Source organism: Heterocephalus glaber, unplaced genomic scaffold (genome assembly GCF_053883595.1).
Source record: "Heterocephalus glaber isolate CG9 unplaced genomic scaffold, H.glaber_assembly_v1.0 deba00001538, whole genome shotgun sequence".
Classification (NCBI taxonomy): Eukaryota; Metazoa; Chordata; class Mammalia; order Rodentia; family Bathyergidae; genus Heterocephalus; species Heterocephalus glaber.
This window is the reverse complement of record NW_028258333.1, coordinates 38,230,092-38,236,091: the sequence shown is the minus strand read 5'-3', so window position 1 is coordinate 38,236,091 and position 6,000 is coordinate 38,230,092. Positions and strand designations below refer to the sequence as shown.

Here is a 6,000-nt window from a genome sequence, read left to right as displayed (position 1 = left end):
TTATCTAATTTTTGTTTTTTATATTCTGGGTTTCTCATATAAGAGAGACTATGTGATAGTTAAGCTTGTGATACATGTGTACCCATATTTATAGCAGTACAATTTATAATAGCTAAATTTTGGAAGCAGCCAATACGTTCATCAACAGATAAGTGCATTTAAAAATGTGTGATATTTTAGTCCTTTATGCCTTAAAATGTGTGATATTTAAACACAATGAAGTGCTACACTGCCATAAAGAAGTGTAAATTTGAGTCATTTGTAGGAAAATGGATGCACCTTGAGAGTATAATGTTAAGTAATTTTATAGCTTTTTTGCCGGACTTTTGGTAGCATTATTAAAAAGCTAACAATAACATGATATTTAAAATCCAAAATATACTATTTTGTCTTTAAATAGTTTAAAGGAATAAAGCATTGCCTTCTAAAATATAATCTAAACAAATCCACAAATTATAATTCAATACATTCAAATTCTTGTAAGGAATAACTTAATTGGTATTTAACAAAGTGATAGAATCTATGGCAGTATTCTCCTTTGGTTAAAAATGCAGAACATGAGTGGATCTGGCAAATTAATCCAGGTGTACTGAAGACAAAGATTACAATTGTGCTTAGATAAATCTTTCATACACAGAGATTAGCATTTATTTGTGATAATAGGAGACCTGTTCTTAGGAAAATTCAGGTTGGCTTGGGTAGCCTGGGCATCGGATGTAGACTTTTTCCAAGTATGACAACTCCTCTAACATTTGAGAGCTTACTGGGCATGCAGACCCTCAACCGAGTATTAGCCAGATACAGCATTGGTTAGTTTCAAAGATCCAATAAATTGAGAATATGAAAAATGATATGCTTTATAACCTCAAGCAAATATTTATCGACTACTTAATGTGTCAAGGACTATAGTATTATCTTACATTCTTCATCAGAGATGAACAAATTGAAGCTCAGAGCGATTACATAATTTGCTTAGCTATCAGAGCCAGGATTTACAGTCAAGTTTTAGTGGAATGGCTGAATTTCCTTTCTGTCCCATTGGTTTCCATGTGGCTGTAGTCAGAACTTCCTGCCCTGATAGGATCCCTTCTCCCTTTCCTTGGGCTGGGGTTGGGGCCACCCACAACTACAGGGTATAGAGGCAGAAGGGCTCTGGCTTCAGAAATGACCAAATTACCTTAGTGATGGGCATTCTATTTTCTTGACTTACAGGAATTTTGAGAGAATTAGTACTGGTATTAGCAAGAAGTGCTTTGAGCATTTCAGATGAAAGGCTCTAGGAGAGTATAAAGTTTGCTATTAGAGACTGGCATGGAATTTTATAGAAAGGAGAGTGCTTACTAATTATATGATAGTTACTCATTTGTAGATTTATTTTCCAGCCTAATCTCTCATTGACACTATATTACAAGAACTAGAAAAGTGCCCAGAGGTTTATGACCAAGACTCAAAAGCTAAGTTCACATGTTTGAGATAGACATATCTCTTAACACAGTAAAAAATAGTAATTACAGTAAATCCTGTTTACACCTTGTTTTTGCTTTAATAGTTTCAGAGGCTCTGCAAAACTCACCTTTTAGTATCTACATTAGTTCATTGGTCTATCACTTCCATAAGGATCTGAGAACATTTTAGCACTAGTAGGACTGACTGGAATTAGTTAAGCATTGTCGATTTGGAGCATACCTGTTGGGTAGGAGAGGAGAAGAAAGCTGATTATTTGTGGCCTGGATGGCCACAAATCTTCCAACTCCTTTTATATTCTTACCTGATCCTTGATGAGCCCTAAAGATTGTTATTATAAAGCCTCCCCCCCACCACCACTGTTAATGTTTCTCCTTGTCTTTTTTAAAAAAATGACTCAGGCAGTGGCTTAGAAAGGAATGCAACTGCCATAAAACATTTTCCCACACTAAACAATTAAAAATTATTTAGAGGAAAAAGAGAGAAGAAGCAACAGAAGGAACTTGGAATTTTGAAAGCCTTTTATAACAATTTGATTGGTATTTTTCTTTTGAGGCTATAAATAGAAGTCAAGGAAAGGTTATGTCATGGCCAAGCTCACAGAGTAGATTGGACCCAATAAGCAGAAGTGGATATAGTCTAGCCAGGTCATAACATGCAAGGACTTTATGTAAAAGTCGCGCCTCATATTCTTTATTTTTGTGTCCTGGCTTGAAAAACGGTCCATACATACACACCACCTACCATCCCCTTCTTTCTCCCAGCTTTTTTCAATTCTTTTATAATTCTCACTTTGATTATTTAGAAATGCAGCCAGTGGGCTCTTAGTCACCTCCCAGAGTCATCATGCTATGCTAATTAAGGTAATGATATTTGCTATAATAAACTCTTCCCTTATTCTCTATGGCTTGAACAGAATAGATTTTTTTCCTGGTTGATATAAAGTCTAAAATAAATGTCCTGATTGATAGGATTCGGTCCAAGTGGTGACCTTTGAACCAGAGCTCCTTTTTTCTTGCTGCTCCACCATCTTCAATATTTGGTTTCCCAAGTTACCCAAGGGATGAACACCCAGCTCTGGATGGGAAAGCAGTGTGGAGAAAGACAGGTGGCGTATTCACACTGCTCTGGAAGTGACATGCAGCATTCTGTTCACTTTTCTTTAGCTAGAACTCTGTCTCATTCATGGCCACACCTTATTGCAAGGGAGCCTGAGAAATGTAGTTGGCTGTGTGACCAGAAAGAAGGATGAGATTGTTATTGACTGGACTGCCTGGGTTGGGTACTTTCTCCTGTTTTGGTTTCTGTGGTTCCTTTTCCTTTCATTAGTTCTTCATAAATGCCATAGCTATCCTCCTGTGTTTTCTCAGAAGACTATACAATGGACTCTCCTGAGAGAGATTTTGTCCTACTTCATCTCAGCCACTCCAGGCCCACTTCTGCAGGAGCTCCTGGGGCCTCAGTCTTCTCCTGTTCCTTAAGTACTGTTTCTATGGGGTCTTGGTTCCCTCTTTCAAGCTCCTTTCATTATATATACCTCTTATCTCACAGGAGAACAACCAAGCTCTCCTATTACTTCAGATCATTACCAACAAGGACATACCCAGATGGAGAGGCTGAAGGTGGAGGTCCATTTTTTAATATTTTAACTTTACAATTACTCTAAGTACCTTCTACAGGCAGCCTGTGGATATATGTCAAGGAATACCATATGTGCAATTTCTATCTTTAGGGAACTCATTGCCTATCAAGGGAGAAAGCCACCATATTGATGACTACAGAAATAATTATCTAATAGCTGTAGGATTGAGTGTTTTGAAGGAATAGTGCAAAGTGTTTGAGAGTGTAAAATAAGGAGACAGAGCAGAGTTTGTACCAGAGCAATTGGAGTTGAATGTAGAGGTTGAGGATCCCTCATCTGAAAAGCTAGCCAATAGAAGTTGTTTAGATTTTGGATTTTTCAGATTTGGGAATATTTACATATACATAAATACTTTGGGGATGAGACTGGAGTGTGAACACAAATTTATTTACATATTTTACCTTATACACATAGCCTGAAGGTAAATTTATATGCTATTTTTAGAGTGCCAGTATTTTGACTGCAACCCATCATGAGGTCGGGTATGGAACTTTCTGCTTGTAGAAGCCTGTTGGTGATCAAAGTCTCAGATTTGGGAGCATTTTGGATTTCAGATTTTTGTGTTCAGAATTCTAAACCTAAACTGAGGGACAGTGGGTAGATGGAGACATACCAGTTAGAAGGAAGACAGCATAGAGTTTCACAGCAAAACAGTTTAAATTGGGGTGGAAGGGAAGTGAGGATGGTCAGTACTAGCCCCAGGAGGTCATGTTGGATGCTAGAAACCTGAACCTGATACACTAGGAAATGAGGAAAGCTGTGAAAGTTGAGGTAATCAAGGGAAACACTCAAGGCCTAAACTAAACAAGGCCACATGAGAAACAATTACACAACTATTGTGTTTGTACACATGCCCATGGCAGACCATGTGAGAGGCAAGACCAGCAGGAGAGCTGTTAGACTCTGTTCCTTTCCATGGAAACCCTTTCTGTGCTTTGTGGCTGAAGGTCTTGGTCTGTTTGCTCAACTCACACAGTGCAAGGTAAGAGTTTAGCAAGAGGATGGGGAAGAGTGGGAAGAATGTCTCCTTCTAGCCCAGGAAGCCTGCACATGAAAGCAGGGCATTCTCCAGCACAACTCAAGGAAGTGCATGCAACAGGAAAGGAACACTGCTTTCTGTTACCCAGCGTGGACGAGACAGAATTGAGACTGTTCTCTGGATCCTCAAGGTCTTCTTTTCCTTTCCCTCCTCAGTGGAGCCATTTAGCCAGGCCTAGTCTGGCTCTATTTTGGCACAGTTCACCTAGAAGTTTCAAAATGAGACTATTTACCACAAAGCAAAGGAGGTATGCCCGCCCCGTTGTAGCCGGCATCACCAGTTCTCCCCGAAGGTCCTTGAACATGCTTAGCGAGCTTACACGTGGCACACAGACCCTACCAGTTGCTTACTGCATTCCTTACAAACCCAAAATCACTGGTGGGCAGAGCAGGAAGGTGTCTGGCCTCTATCCAGACTGTAAACAATAGCGGCAATTATTATTATTATTGTTATTATTACTATTATTGTTTGTTTTTGGTACCAGGGATCGAAATCGGGTCCTTGCTCTTTCCAGGAAGGAGGTGGAACCACTGAGCTAAATCCTTGGCCCTAGAGGCAATTATTATGCAGACATTAATCTTGTCACTTACACATTAACCCAGGCAGTGTGTAAACGAGGAGCACAATCTTCCTCCTTGTATTTTCTTAACCTCTTCTGCTTCTTTGCTTCTTTCCTCCCCCCAAAACATAAAAGATCCACATTCTATCATTTCTTCAATTTCACTTTTCCCTTTGTGGAAACAACCACACAAGTATGAAAATTCCTTTAATGCATGTATTGATATTTTTCTTTCTTTTTTGGTGATTTGTAGTACACATAATACGGCTGAAAGCTCAGGAAACTGATTTTGCTGTTTTTATAAATCCATGGTTTCTTTTTCACTTTGAGCTCCTCAGTTTGAATGGACCATATTAATATACAGTACTGTTGTGATTAGGTAACTAATGATCAATAATGCAGATGCATTACATGTTTTGAAATCTTTTCCTAGAATGTCTATTTATATGGATATATTTCCCATTCATTCTAGCTGGATAGATACCACCCAAAGACATCCTTGTCTATTTGAAAACCTATAGTAGTTGACTTTGTGGTCAAAGGAGATTGAAAAATAAAACCTGAAGGTGAGTCCTGAAAGAAGTTAAATCTAGCACTTCTCAGGGCAGATGGTAAAGTGAGCAAAGTCTCTCTTCAGTGCCACCAGATTTTCTTTTCCTTACGTTCACTCTCCTTTAGTGCTCTTGACCTCTTATTTCCCTCCTCTTTTTTCAAAGCCAGCTTTAAGAAATGACCCATGTCAAGTCATTTTTCTTTTCATGGGCATTAATGTGTAATAAGCAGGAATGCTTATTCCTGCTTTGTTTACACTGAAAGCCTTATCTTTACTTGTGGAATGAAAGGAATTTCAGGTATTGGATCATAACCCAAAGTTCAAGTTTTTAAATTCTAGTCACATGGCACTTACACAAACAACATTTTATTGGAAAGAAGGTACTTTTCAGCAGGACCTTTTCCCAGATTCTGGAGGTGTCTGATCTCTGTACTCTTCTCCTTATGGAGCCACCCCTGAAGGATGAGGTATGAGATCGGGGTGGGCAAGACAAGTAGCACAGGGAGATTTCTAAAGTGTCACTTTGTAAAGTGTTTGAGGCCTATTCCAGTACAAACTTAATTCATGTCAGCTAAGAAGATCTGTGGGTCAGAAAGGTGAGAAAGATCTGTTGAAACTGAGCATTGGTTCCCTTCATCCTTCTGCTATAGCAGGGAAGTCTCTAAAGAGGCTGTCCTGCTACTCCATTTGGGGCAGGGGCTAGAGTGTGGTCTTGCTTGATTAAATCAAGTTACCTTATTGTT

The 6,000-nt window shown here is 39.0% G+C and overlaps 1 pseudogene across 1 annotated transcript in view; it reads left to right on the top strand.

Annotated features, from left to right (window-relative positions):
- The first annotated feature begins 4,828 nt into the window (after positions 1–4,828).
- Positions 4,829–6,000, top strand: part of LOC101721827 (protein SGT1 homolog pseudogene) — a 136,049-nt pseudogene continuing 134,877 nt past the window's right edge. The window contains exon 1 of the transcript XR_015442287.1: positions 4,829–5,724. The product of XR_015442287.1 is annotated as a protein SGT1 homolog pseudogene (transcript). The remainder of the gene's footprint in view (positions 5,725–6,000) is intronic.